The sequence below is a fragment of the Mixophyes fleayi genome, chromosome 11 (assembly GCF_038048845.1).
Source record: "Mixophyes fleayi isolate aMixFle1 chromosome 11, aMixFle1.hap1, whole genome shotgun sequence".
NCBI lineage: Eukaryota > Metazoa > Chordata > Amphibia > Anura > Limnodynastidae > Mixophyes > Mixophyes fleayi.
Window position 1 is genome coordinate 54,078,070 of NC_134412.1, and position 15,429 is coordinate 54,093,498.

The 15,429-nt window shown below is 44.2% G+C and overlaps 1 protein-coding gene across 3 annotated transcripts in view; it reads right to left on the minus strand.

The window, feature by feature from the left end:
- The window catches only part of SLC37A4 (solute carrier family 37 member 4), a 43,153-nt gene extending 28,881 nt beyond the window's left edge, over positions 1-14,272 (minus strand). The window contains exon 1 of one of the 3 annotated variants that reach the window (XM_075190872.1): positions 14,180-14,272. The gene's annotated coding sequence lies outside the window, so the exon portion shown is untranslated. The remainder of the gene's footprint in view (positions 1-14,179) is intronic. The other 2 variants (XM_075190870.1, XM_075190873.1) reach the window with 2 other exon arrangements.
- Between the last annotated feature and the right edge of the window lie 1,157 nt (positions 14,273-15,429).

A 15,429-nucleotide genomic window follows, 5' to 3' on the forward strand; every position in this document is an offset into this window, starting at 1 on the left:
CATACTAATAATACTAACCGCAACGTACTGTAATATACATAATACTATGTATAATATAATATTATAGTTTACATTTTGGCTGACAAACATGATTTGTGAGATCAAAATGTAAACCTGCCTGACAAACTGGAAAGCTACCCCGAAAAATTAATTCATGCCCTAATATATACAATTTCAAACTAACCGATATTTAATTTAATTTTTTTTACTATAACAACAACAAAGGACTATTGCCATTGTAATAAATAATACAGATGCAGGCAATACAAAATTGAAGCAGCAAGGGTATAATTAGTGTACAAGGACAATTGCCCTCCCTACACCTTATGAGCAAGTGTTTGTATGTTCTCACTGTGTGAGTTTCCTCGGGGTGCTCCTTTTTTCCTACAGTGTGTAAGTTTGTGTGAATATGGTTGGCAATTATATTTTAAACTACACTGGGGCCGGTGGTAGTCATTAAAACAATGACCATCTCGCCGATACCAGATACGCCAATAGGAATAGACCGAAGGTGTATTCCCCGCCGCACTGGTAATACTGACAGTTTTAAATAGTGACCGGAAACCATGGCGACGTATGAAGAAGACGGCAGGTAAGAATGACGTCACTTTCATGCCGCACATTATGTTTGCCGTTCTTAAGCTGGTATTTAAAGGAGGCACCACCTGTACAATGTATTAGGCTTTCTAAATAACATTGTACAGGCAGTGGCTCCTTAAAATACCAGCTTAAGAACGGCAAACATAATGTGCGGTATGAAAGTGACGTCATCCTTATCGGCCCTCTTCTTCATACGTCACCATGGTTTCCGGTCACTGTTTAAAGCTGTCAGTATTACCAGTGCGCCGGGGAATACACCTTTGGTGTATTCCTATCGGCGTATCTGGTATCGGCGACATGGGCATCGTAAAAAGGTACCCCACCCAGGGACTGAAGTGAATAAATAAACATTTCTCCAGTGGTAAAAAGTTGCGGAATTGGTTGGTGTTATATAAATAAAAGGATAATACATGATAATAGATGGTAATATATCTACCTTGTAACCATGGTCCGGCATTGACTATTACATGTGATCAATCGGTACATCTCCTGAGTCCTTTCTGTTCTCTATGTAGCCTTTAAAAGAGTTTCTGGGTTCTCATTTTCCCATGCTCCCTGCCAGCTAGGATTGATTATAATGCGCTACACTATTATTAGAATGCATATTATAGCAAAAAGTAATCACGCCACAACCTGGAAGCTCCATCAAAGGCAGCCCGAACAGCAATCTTAGGCCAGTTTCCACCAACATCATGAAAACACCAGTTACAACGCATATTAAACACAATTGCATTTAATATGCTTTCGCCTGGGCCACATCATTCTAGGAAAGGGACGATCCGCTGATGGGTAACAGTAAGGAGTTTTTGGCCACGTTGAGACTGAACTTTGACACTCTGGGTCACACCGCCAATGCTTCCACAAGACCGGCACCGTCTGAGCAAGATGGTCGCTCATTCGCTCACTATGCCAACAAATTCTGGACCCTCGCAGCACAAGCTGAATGGAATAATGAGGCACCGCTAGCCTCCTTCCAGAAAAGATTGGCAGAACCAATAAGAGATGAGCTCACTTGTCAGGACTTTCTCACCATGTGCATTCTGCTTGACACATTTAGGAGCATCAGCTTCAGAAGAAAGAGATGGCTACTCACTATCTCCCATCAGCTAATTCCAGCTATACATTGCCCTCTTCTTGGGGGCTTGCTTTGTTGACACAGAGGCGTTCTTGGATTCTGGAACAATGGAGAATTTTATAGACTTACCCAAAAAATAGAATTACCTCTGGTTCCTATCATCAGGCCAATGGTCATAGATGCTGTGGATGGACAACTCATAACCCACATTTCAGCACCTGGATAGTCTTGTGGGCTATTGATGTGATTTGATCCCTGTCACTGAGAGCTATTCTCGCTTAGCACCATCCACACCCCCATTAGATCAGTCAATCTTGGTTATCCCTGATTCTAGATTCACAATCCAGGGTTCAAGGACCAAACAGACACGATGGCTGGACGACTAATCCAGAACACTTGCCTACAACCAGTGAGAATAGCAAAGATATGTACAATACCCAAGGTCAGGAGACTAAGGGCTAGATTTACTAAGCTGCGGGTTTGAAAAAGTGGGGATGTTGCCTATAGCAACCAATCAGATTCTAGCTGTCATTTTGTAGAAGGTACTAAATAAATGAAAGCTAGAATCTGATTGGTTGCTATAGGCAACATCCCTACTTTTTCAAACCCGCAGCTTAGTAAATCTAGCCCTAAGTCTGGACTAAAGGGGCATAGTCTTTGACAAAGAACAGACAGAGGTACTCACACCCAACAGAGAATGAGACTGCCCGATTGGCCAGCTGTCTGTCCCCATGTCCCCACGGGGCAGGAAATACCCACAGTCTAAACTTAAAACAAAGGGTCATGCCCACCTATATACAGGAGAACTTAGAGCACGCATTCATCACAGAAACCAGATCCCCCACTGGTGCAGGCTTCTTTTTCGTAGCAAACGAAGGATAGTTCCCTAAGACCCTGCATCAAAATATTGAGGGCTTAATGAAACAGACAAAAATCAATAATCCCTCCAACTGATCTCAGACCTTTTTTGAGAGGCTCCATCAGGCCATGGTCTTCACCAAACTAAACCTGCGAGGAGCCTATAACCTTATCTGTATCTGAGAGGGAGATAAATGGAATACAGCATTCAACAATAAGGATGGGCACTACGAATATCGGGTCATCCTTTTGGCCTATTTAATGCCCCAGTTGTCTTCCAAGCATATGTGAATTCCCTCTTTAGGGACCTACAGGAGACTTCAGTCCTCATCTACATGGATGATATAATTATCTTCTATAGCATAATCAAGGAACATAACAACCATGGGAGAGAGTTACTGCCATCTGGACAATCAATTATTTCCCAAATAGATAAGTGTTACAAAGGGACCAAGGTCATACAGAGGTTTGTCGAGTTCAGCAACTACTATAGATGTTTTATCCAAAACTATTCAAGAGTAGTTACCTCTATCACAGCATTGACCAAACAAGGGACACTCAAGGACACATGAACTCCACAGACACAACAATGTTTTGAAACCTTAAAAAATCTCTTCACCTCAGCACCCATCCTCTGGTATCCCAACCCCAGTCAGTACTATACTCTTGAAGTTGATTCATTAGATATTGGAGCGGGAGCCGTGCTCTTACAGACATACAACAAGGATATCCTCCACCCCTCTTTCTTTTCTAAAAGGTTTTCCTCTGCAGAGGTCAAATATGAAGCTGCTGCCATCATCCTGGCTCTTATGAATGTAATCACTCTGCTAAGAACAGCAATCCACCTAGTCACCTCACCTGGACTACTGCATATCCTTCCCTACTCTGCAATCAGCCATCCAGTGAACAGGTTAAGTCAAGAACAATTTATCTCACCTGTTTGTAGCCTTTATAAGTCCCTCAGTTCTACCAAACCCATTTTTATCTTGGATCTCTCTGCTTGTGCTTTGAAGAAGACTTGTATTGCAGGATTGTATTTTACTTTCTCCAATCCTTCAACCTTAGCTTTGTCCACTAGTCTACCTTCTCCAATCCCTTGACTTTGGCTTCGCCCATCAATATTCTACCTTTTAATATCCCTTGACTTCAGCTTGCACCTCATTACCACTCCTCTCAGGACTATGCGGCTTGGCTGGACATGGTGTCTCTCCGATAGCTACCCTAGCCAAGTGGTTCTTTCCTGCCAACACAGAAGTGACAGGGAAAATGTACAATGGAGGCAGTAAAGCTGTTTGGAAAAGCAGATCTACAGACTCATCAAACCATGTCTGGTAGCTAGGAGCTGAGTGTTGTATACTGTATACAGCTTGATCAGCTCTTGAAACTTTGGCTAGTCAGCACTATATATAAAAGTCAGTTAGTGTCCTTAGTAAGAATTTATTCAGACATTATCAAAGGATATTTATAACTGCACTTTGTTATTTCATCACAAAAACGGAGAATCAAAATGACTTTTTATGTCTATTCATATAGTGATGACATTTCCACTTTAAACATGCTGTAGGTACAATTACTAGATCTATATTTGTCATAAATTATGTTGAAGATAAGTAACTCACTCAGAGACTAGTTGTAATTAAAAAGTTAAAAAACAAAAAAGCAATTCCATAGAACCTCAGGCAAAACTGGCACAATGGGGTATGGATCAACTACTTTGTCAGCACTTTGTCCAACCTGTTTGTTGACAACAGGAACCTGTACTGATCTGCATAAAGGTTCATGTAGACATTTAGTAGAAGTCACATATACACATACACACACACACACACACACACACACACACAATACTGGCTGTGCCAGAGTGCACGAACTCAACAAAACTTCAGAGGCATATACATATTTATACACAATTCAAGGAATCATGCAACCCTTGCTGTTAGGGTCCTGAAGGAAGGACTAAAATCTTATTAAATTGAAATGACTATTTTAATATACGGTAATTGTTGTATTATAAGGGAAATATCAAGCATATACATAACAGGGGGCACTCATGTAAAAACCTTCATTAACCAAGGTGTGGGCAAAATAATGTATATATCAGAAAGTAGTGAAATTTGGAAGCCAACTTTTACAAGGTAATATGTGAATCACTTAAAATAAACAGATATCCTTCCTAAGAATCAGAATTAGAATCCACACACAATTACATTTACTCCATGTAGTAGCATAGAAACTCTGACTTTGTCAATAGAATGCGACTGTTGGATCACCAGTAGTATAATAAATCGTATTTTAGCAATTCAATTTGCCCCATTGTACAGAAGACTATAAAACACCTCATTTGTTTGCAATCTAGAGAGATCTAAACATTGTGTGGAAATAAAGGCACTAAGTATGGTCATATCAAATTATGCAATATAAAAACACACTAAACTTATCTAGGATTTACAAAAGATTGAACTCTAATCATGAGCACATTATGAAATCTTTAAACTCCACAACCAATTAACAATCTGTTTATCAATTATCCCTATAAGGCCCAATGCCCCTTTATCTATATGCTAAAAATTATTTTCACGTTTTGCACAGAAGAGATATAGGCAAATTCAGAACTGACCATTTAATGTTGGATCAAATGTTGTAAGTTAAGCCCTACCCCAGAAAAGAACTTACCTGTGGTCTTTTTTCATTCAGGAGGAAGCAGCAGGAATAAGAAAAGCAGCAACAGGCTTGCACCAGATATCTGGGGTCCTGTAGAATTAAATGTGGACCCACAATGTGGACCCACATTAAGCAATCTGTTGCAATGCAATTTAACTAATACTTGTATTCTGCCTATTCCCTGGTTTCTTCCTTCTTCGCTTTCCCCCTTTTCTCCTTTCCTTTCCTGTCCATCCCTGTTCCCCCTGCCCTTGAGCGGCATTTGCATTTGGTGCCACAGATTCTCCCAGCCCTCCTCTGCCACCAATGCACTCCAGTGCCAGTACATAGCTGGGGAGCCAGTCCCCCCAGTGCCACTAATGACCCTATAAGGAGCTCCAGGCTGTGGGAGCAGAATATGGCTGAGGGGAGTACCTGGCCCCCCCAGTGCCACTATTTTGTGACTAAAAGGGGTTCCCGAGTGCTGGGTCCTCCACGGTCTCGTGGCAGGGAGAGTAGGATCACGGAAACAGAGGTTCTGCGCTGCCATTTATAGCGGAGTTTGCGCATCTGTCAGGGACAAGATATTCAAGGGACGGTATGTGAACATGTTTACTATCACCAAGAAGGCTAAGAAGGCTGCGGATGCTGTGCTAGTGAAGGGGGGCGGTGGCAAGGCCAGTCTTAAGACATACCACAACTGGTTAAGTGGTGCATATCTCTTTGTGGCCTGTTACCTGGAAGCTCACACTGGGGAGTATATGGACGTACTCAAGTACCTCCAGATGATCCACGACATGTATGTCTCACCCAGGTCTGGGACCTGGCTCGAATACGATGAAGAGTTCCGGGTCAAGTATATTGGGCACCCGAGCCTTATGCTCGGGTTCAAAGACATAGAGATCTGACTGAAAGTCACTTAGGAAGGCCAGGTCGGGACCCTGCAGCTGCTTACTGGCAGCTTCTGTGGCGGGGGAGGCCTGGCATGCTCTTTAAGTGAGGGGGTGATGTTATGCATTTAAAAAAGGACGATGTGGGCGTGACCTGACATACAGGTTCACCCATGACATGGCCAAGGCTTGTGACAAGCCCTTTGAGGGGGGGGGCGGGGACATTAGCCCTGCACCCCCTAGCACTTTATAAAGCCATTACCCCTCTCAACTTTCCAAGCCTGGCCCATTGGCTGGCCAGATACCCCTGATGGTCACACGCTGACTTTTTGCATTCTGGCTTTCTGCAGGGGTTCTGTTTGCTGACTGAAGGGTCTGTGGGGACCTCTGTGGTCAAAAATGTAAAATCCGTGTATATAAAGTGGTTTTGGAGAAAGTGGTCAAGGACGTGGCTTTGGGGCAGATGTGTGGCCCATTTCAGGAGCCTCTGTTGTGGGACTTGATGGTTTTCCCTATTGGTATGGTGCATAAGCCGCCGCTGGGGAAGTTCCGTTTAATTCAACACTTATTTCCGCCTGGGGTGTCAGTGTATGGCGCCATTCCGGCACGTTTTTGCCTCGCGTCCTAGCAGTCTTTTTAATCTGCCCTCAAATTGGTGCGCAGTTTCAGGACTGGGGCTTTGTTAGCGAAGGTGGATATCAAGTCCGCTTTTCAGCCTCTCCCATTGAACCCGGAATCCTTTCCTTTCATGGGCTTTAAGTTGGGGGATGTGTTTTATGTGGGCAAGTGCCTTCCCATGGGAAGCAGTGTCTTTGAATGTTTTAGCACCTTTCTGCACCGACGTGTGGTGGCTGGTACAAGGCACCACAATTTCGCCCACTACTTTAACGGCTTCTTGGTCATGAGCCTGAGGTGGTTCTTGATTCTGGGGATGCGTTGATCTCCTTGGTTGCACTAATTTATTCCCTAGGGGTGCCGGTGGCACATGATAAGACAAAGGGTCCCACCCGGCTGTCTTACCTGGGGATTGAAATCGACACGCGTCTTGGCTTGTGCCAGTTGCCTGCGGATAAGGTTTCAAAATTGCAAGTACTTATTTCCGAGGTGCAGAAGTCCCCAAAGATACTTTTGAAGAAGGCTCAATCTATCTTTTGGCCTGTTCAATTTTGGTCTTCGGGTAATACGGATGGATAAGATTTTTTTACCTCTGATTTTACACATCCTCACTGTCGCATAGAGATTCAGGCGATCTGCAAGTTCCTGCAGGACTTTAAAGGGGTGCATATATGGCCCGTCCCCTCGATATCCAGTCGGGAGTTGCAACTGTTTACGGATGCTGCAGGTTCGGTCTGGTTTTGGGCCTATTTTGCTAGCGACTGGTGCATGGTACCTTGGCCCGATGATTGGATCAGTTCCGGATGGACGACCAACCTGGTCCTCCCGGATCTGTTTCCCATTATTGTTGTGGTAAAACTGCGGGCCCTAAGGTTCTGGGATAAGCAGGTTGTGTTCTGGTGCGACAACTTTGGAGTGTTGTACACGATTAATAGGCAGAGTGCTTCTTCCCCCCCCCCCCATTTGGTCATCAGCTTACTTCAGCGGCAGCACTGCCTGATGTTATCTTTAGTGCCAGACGTGCCTGGTGTGGAGAACGGTCTGCAAGATGCTTTGTCAAGGAGTAATTAGGCCAAGTTTCAGTCTCTAACACTTGTTCTCCCTCTCCTGCTTATGTCTAGTAGATTCTGAAGCCGGTGTACGAGGGCCTGGCTGTATCTTCACGGGCTCCGGTCACCTTGCATAAGTCCAGGTCAGCCTGGTGTGAGTGGCTCGCTTTCCGGGATGCGGTTCCTGGTGGTAGTAGAGATTGACGCAATCGGATGCTGGCGTTTATGTGGGCCGGCTATAACGCTGGTAAGTCCAAGTCGACGATGCCCGCTCTATGGCGAGTATCTCCTTTTTCTCCTAATTACACAGTCACAGTCTCTAGGGCGTTGCGCGGCTTGACGCGAGTGCACCCCGTCGTTCCTGATGGCACGCAGCTGATTAATCCTACGATACTGGAAGGCTTGCTGGGAGCACTGGCTGGTGTGGGGAGGGAATCCTTTGAGTGTAGTTTATTAGGCGCTGTTTTTACCATGTTATTCTTTGGTGCAATTCATATGAGCAAGTTGGTGGCCTCTGGGTGGACTGCTCCACTCTATGGGTTGTTGGCTGAACACGTGGTCCTGGCTGCAGGTTCACTGTCATGTAAGGAGCAGCGCTCCAAGTCAGATCAGCCTGGTGTGGGTTGTAACTGAATTTGCACAGGTCCGGCCGCAAGATGCGTTGCCGTGGCTGGTTCATCATAACGGGTCCCCCCTCACACGGTACCAGTTCACAGTAGTCTTTAGAAGCACGTTTGGAGCCCTCGGTCTTGATTGCACACAGTTTGGCACACACTCCTTTAGTATAGGTGCGGCCACGTCTGCGGCAATGGAGGGAGCTTCGGTGTTGTGTATTTAGGAGTTAGGCAGGAGGAAATCCGCTGCGTATAGGCGGTATGTGAGGCCTGTTCTTCAGTCTTGATTTTGCTGCTGTTTTCTATGCTCAATCTGGGTTGACAGAGAACTTTGTTGCTTGCTGCACTTGGGTGCAGTGGCGCAAAGGAATTTTTCCTCTAAAGTGCGCCTGATTGGCTATTTGTACCACAAGGATTTGACAGTTTTTACCTGCACCTGTGTCACTAGCATTTCCGCCTCTATTTCTCTCGCTTTCTTTTCTTCCCGTTACCTTGATTCGTTTCCCTGATGGTTTGCAGGAATCCTGTAACACTATGAGGGTGTTTAACGTTGACTTGTGTTTGATGCCTACAGTACTGGGGACTCCGCTGAAGATCTAGATTGCCGGCCACTCCTATGTGCATTGGGCCACTTTGCACCGCGCAGCTCGTGATACCTCTGCATTTCCGTGCCCTGTAGATGTGTCTTGGTTAGGGCAGCGGTGTTGAGATGGCCAGGGTTTAGGGGGTTCCTGACCAGAGAGATTGCCAGACATGGGGTGCCCTGTATTTTGTTTGCCCACCTTGGTGCCCATGCCAAATTGGTGGAGATGATGCTGAGTATTCAATCCGACCTAACGTGGGTGCATGCCTCCTAGGCTAGTTTGTTCCTATGCTGGTCTGATATAGTGCCACGACAGGTGTGGAGGTCCTTTCCCGATGGGCGGATGGTTGACCGTTCTCGTAGGAAAGTTAATTCGGTGGTGGCTCGATGTCACCGGGAGATGGGTGGTATTCGGAAAGAGCACCCCATCATTAGATTTCAGAATCCGGCCTTTACAGGCCTGACGAGGTGCATTTGACAGAGGAAGGTCTCTATTGGGGAGATGTATACCATTTTAGTTCAGGTTGTTTATGTGTAATATGGTGGCGGGCCTCGGTTCAGTAGAGAACCTGACATGGCAGGAGACCACTGTGCAGTCAACCGGCAAGGTTGATGGAGCGCACATTGCTAGTAGTGAGGCGTTTGTAACCTGCTCCCTTCAAAGAGTGGGCTTAGGTTCGGTGCAAATTCGTTTTTTACCTGTTAACTCACTTTCTAAAATATATCAGAGGAAACCCATTACTGTTATCATAGAATTGTGTTTGCAATTAGCTAGCACAGCACAGTACCACTCACTTTGGGAGAAAATAAGTGGTCGTGGTGGACATTTAGAAGTGGTGGCATGAAACATGTAATGGAAATGAAAGTGAATGAAATTTTATCATTTTACAATGAAACCAGATGGAGAAGTGGCAGTATGGGACACTACCGTATACACCTCCACTTCGACCACTGGAGGTAATCATGAAAGCCCCCAGTCTGCACAAACTGTAAACCTGTCAACTCACAAGGTAATGCAGGGAAGGAAAAAAACAAAACACACACAGGCATCCAATGCAGGAAGTGGTTAAATTCCTATCCTGGAAAATCAGAGTTTGCTATAGCCTCTAGTAAAGTCTAATCATCTATAGGACATAGTAAACTCGAAGAGGCTACAGTTCACTGTAAGTTGAACATTGCAGATATAATCACATCATTACCTTAATGAAGTTATTCCTAAATCATTTTTCTTCTCTGATCTCACCAATTGTATCCTATTAAATGTGTAAATATTTTTTTTTTTTTACCAAGGCCCAGATATACTTTTGCCTATTCTCCCAGATATCTGGGAGACTCACGAAGTTCAGGTAGTTCTCCCAGATCCCCTGGGAGAGCAGGTTTTTCTCTCTGCGAACCGCGTCATACAACCCCTTACAGTACGATGATGCGATTGCTGCATTGTACTGTGAGGAGAGTGCCCAAGATGACACAATTTGCAACACCACACACCCCCTGCACTTGTACTTCGTTTTTTAAAGTTTGCAAGTATGGGCCTAGGTGCAAACTTTAAAAGTGCTACATGGAAAAAGAGCCAGTCTGATTCTTACATACAAAATAAAGTAATTTGCATCCCTTGCATTATAACATGGTTTGTCCAGGATCAAAATTACTCCTTTTTTTTGTCTTGCTCTCCTTAATGACTCAAAACAAAACAAACTCCACACAGACAGGGCCCTAGTTGGTAAATAGCTCTCTTTAGGGAGCAACTATACCTCATGCAGTAAAGGCCTATAGATTGTAAGCTGCGAGCATCGTTCTCTTACCTCTCTGTCTGTATTACCCAGTATTGTCTTATTAATATTTGATCCCAATTGTAAAGCGCTATGGAATTTGCTGGCGCTATATAAATAAATGTTGATAATGATGATGATGATGACAGGCTAATCAAATAAAGAAGGAAAATGGTGCCTACAAAGACTGCCCCTGAACCCAATCTAGTGGTACATCAAGCAGCGATGGGACTGCCCTTTGCTGAGTACTAATCACAGGACAATGTTGTGATAACTCATCCACCAGGAATGGGAAAGTGAATACCACATATCAAGTGGCCTGTGGATGCAGACACCACATTCACTCACCTACCACACTGCGTGTAAAGGTTCCAGACCGATCAATAAATCCCATAGTCTAATTAAAAAAAAATATACATTCTCTATGAAAAAAAAACAAAATACATACAGACCAGAGTCTGACTCCAGTGTTGACAGCACTACAAAAACTGACCCTGCTTAGAAGGTATTAATTTTATAAATAAGGGGTAGATGTTTCCTTCGTTAGATATGTGCTTTGAAAGCTAATGCTATTCCAGCTAAAAAAAGTACTAGCGCTCATAGGGCTGAATACCTCTCATTCTGACAAATGAAAGTAAAGGAGGAATGCTCCTCACGTTGCAAAAGGGAGGTTAAACATTTTCTAAGTGTAATCATTGCTGTGTGACAGGGAAGCAGTAGTTCCCATTCATTTCAATTTGACACGTAGAGGTGATTGAGTTCCATGAATGCTGGTGCTTTTCTAACTCGGAAATCTCTAGCATTCAGACCACTCTGCCCTCTGCCTCAGCGTCTGATGTCATGACGTTGCTAGGCAGCAGAGGAGCAGAGAAGCAGAGAGGAGCCAGGCAGCGACGGCTGGTCAGGAATAAAGAAGGTAAGCTTCAAAGCAGGGGAAGGGGGGTGTGTGTTCTTATTATGGAGGGAGGGAGGGAGGATGTAAGCTGCCATTATGGAAGGAGGGGGGGGATGTAAGCTGCCATTATGGAAGGAGGGGGGGGATGTAAGCTGCCATTATGGAAGGAGGGGGGGGGATGTAAGCTGCTATCATGGAAGGAGGGAGGGAGGGGGGGGGATGTAAGCTGCCATTATGGAAGGAGGGAGGGAGGGGGGGGATGTAAGCTGCCATTATGGAAGGAGGGAGGGGGGGGATGTAAGCTGCTATTATGGAAGGAGGGGGGGGATGTAAGCTGCCATTATGGAAGGAGGGAGGGGGGGATGGAAGCTGCCATTATGGAAGGAGGGAGGGGGGGATGGAAGCTGCTATTATGGAGGGGGGGGATGCTGCTATGCTTTATGAGGGAAGGGGGGGTATGCTCCCATAATGTGTGAGGGAAGGGGGGATGTATTAATATAATGTGTGATATGAGGGTAGCGAGGTTGGGTGTCTTAGTACATGGGTGGGAGGTAGGCTATTAATTTAATGGTGACGTTTAGGTGGGGGCTAATTATTTAATGGGTACTATTTTATTTGTGGGGTGCTGGTGGGTCAATTTAATTTATTGATGGGACTTTTTACTTTAATTCTCTATTAATTTCAGGTGAGGTATTTATCTGTATCGCAGTCACAAGAATGCTCTCTGTATTGTGTGGCGGTTATAGGCATGCTCTCTGTATAGTATGGCGGTCACAGGAATGCTCTCTGTATAGTATGGCGGTCACAGGAATGCTCTCTGTATAGTATGGAGGTCACAGGAATACTCTCTGTATAGTATGGAGGTCACAGGAATGCTCTCTGTATAGTATGGAGGTCACAGGAATGCTCTCTGTATAGTATGGAGGTCACAGGAATGCTCTCTGTATAGTATGGAGGTCACAGGAATGCGCTCTGTATAGTATGGAGGTCACAGGAATGCTCTCTGTATAGTATGGCGGTCACAGGAATGCTCTCTGTATAGTATGGCGGTCACAGGAATGCTCTCTGTATAGTATAGCGGTCACAGGAATGCTCTCTGTATAGTATGGCGGTCACAGGAATGTTCTCTGTATAGTATGGCGGTCACAGGAATGCTCTCTGTATAGTATGGCGGTCACAGGAATGTTCTCTGTATTGTATGGCGGACACTAGGAGGCTCTTTATATTGTATGTGTGTGTGTATATATATATATATATATATATATATATATATATTTATTAATTTCGTGTGATGGTGATAAGGGGGCACAATGTGATAAAGATGGCTCCATGGCACGGTGTGATAAAGGAGAAACTGTGATGGAGGGCACAGTGGGATGAAGGGGCAGTGTGATACAGATGGTACCGTTACATTTATGTTTTAATTTGTTTCAGTGAGTTTTATTTCAATAACCAATTAATTTTTTTATACAGCTAGCATGTGATAGCTGCATTTAAAGTACTTTGATTCTATGGAGGCTTATTACATAAAGATCCTTACAAAGCCAGACCGAGAAGAATGGGGAGGGAGGGGGTTTCAGTGTGGTCTAGAACTTGTAAAGCGCTAGCCACGCCCCCACAGTAGGTTGACCACGCCCACTTGATGATTGACACTCCCACTTAGATGGGGGGCGCCAGTTCCCTGTCTCGCCCAGGGCACTAAAATGGCTAGTTACGGCACTGGATAGGTGTCTTTTTTTAATAAATGTTTTATTTTAACTTACTGTCAATATGCTGCCCTTTTGAAGGTTAGAGGGCAGAACCATGTGCCCCCTGAAGTGCATCAGGTCACCCATCACTGTACTAGTTTGTGAAAGAGGTTATCCTACACCGATGATATACGCAGAAAATATTTAGGATTTCTATTGGAGTCATTATTATGACCTAATTTTGGATATTTTTATTCAGCCTATACTACTTTTTCTGTTTAGAATGGTATGTTTTAATGACATTTACTTTAATTTTAATTAGCTATTTGTGTAACATTACATATATGTCTTGTTGAAAGGCAAGCACTAAAAAGTAGAAATACATTCCGGTTTGCAGTCAATAGGATAAATATTTGCCATGAGTTGTCCCGCCCTCAGACACGGGCTTATAGTACACAGAGGATGTACTTCATTCAGCAGGAAATGGATTCGCATAGAGATTGGGTGTAGGAGGAACAGACGGGCATTCTTTCCAATCCTACAGTATCTGGCCTAGAGAGACAAACGAATCAAATGCGTCGTTGGTCAGCGTGACCAAGGACAACATGGTGGATATTTATCCAATGCATATTGTTTATGAGTTTGCATAATGATGCGTCGAATTTGAAACGAACCGAATTTACTGGAATAATTAACGTGTTGACGGACATATTCATGAGGTCTACTCAGACCGTCATTGGCCGGTCCTGGACACTCGGCTGCTAACAGACGAGGGAAATAGAGAAATATCTTCACTTTGTAATCTAACGATTTCCTCGATTCACTCTCTGAAGTGTATAGAGCCGATTCCTCCCACTCACTTATACAGATTCTCATCATCCCAGCCTAGGACGTCATTCTTACCTCTCTGGATTCAGGATCCCCTCCTCTCATCTAGTCCCGCCGGCTCCATCTTTTGCTTATACTCATTGCAGTGCCTGTGTCAGTATATTCAGTATTAAGTCACTAGACCAGCTATGCCCGCCTACTACCAGTCACCTACACGTTTATTATTATTTATCTATATGTACACTTATGGATCTGAGGCTAATCACGAAACTGTCCCATATTACTAGTTTATTTGTTTGTTTTTTTGTTTGTTTACTTTTAATAGTCAGTTTTGGGGAAGACAAACAAAAAAATATCTAGGGTCACTATTTAGTTCTGCTAAAAAGTGAGAATACAGTTCTGCACACAGTCCACTCTGGAGTAATAGTTGGCTCCATGGGAGGTTTGTAGAGGGTCACGTGATTCACCACACACCAGTTTATAAAAAATACAATTGGAAGACCTACCAACTTTAATTTAATTTAATTGTGTTTGTTTTTTGTTTTTAAAAATAAGATTGCTGATGACTTAATATCGGCAATATTAACTTTGTCAATGTGTGGAGTGGAGCATGTGGCAAATAAAAAGAACACAACAAAATTAATGTATTAAATTCCCACCAAACAGTTAAGGCAGATCTATCAGTAGGTCATCTAGGGATATTTTATATGTATTACTACATTGTGCCAAGTGTACTATGTAATAATATAAAACATAATTTACTGTTGGGCAGGCTGATGGAAGCCTATCCAAGAGAGACCATAACTTACCTGATAAAATACTCTGTTCTCTCTATTTGGAGGGGGGACACTTTTAATTTGCTTATTGCAAATTGCCTCCCCCTCTCTCATCTCGCTCCCCTTCGATCTGTACTTAACGCAGCCGCTAGGCTTATCTTGCTTTCTCGCCGCTCCTCTTCTTTCTCCCCCCTCTACCAATCCCTCCACTGGCTCCCCTTCCCCTACAGAATTCTGTTCAAGCCCCTCACTCTTACATACAAGGCCCTCGCCAACGCCACTGCACCCTACATCTCCACACTCCTATCTATTCACGCTCCATCCCGCCCTCTCCGATCCGCCAATGACCGTCGCCTATCTTCCCCCCTGATCACCTCCTCCCACGCACGTATCCAAGACTTCGCCCGCGCTGTCCCCCTCCACTGGAACAAGCTCCCTCCCTCCATCAGGACTTCCCCTAACCTGCCCAGTTTCAAACGGGCTTTTAAAACCCACCTTTTTCTTAAAGCCTTTCAGTCTCCCACTTAACTACCTACCTTATCCTCTGCC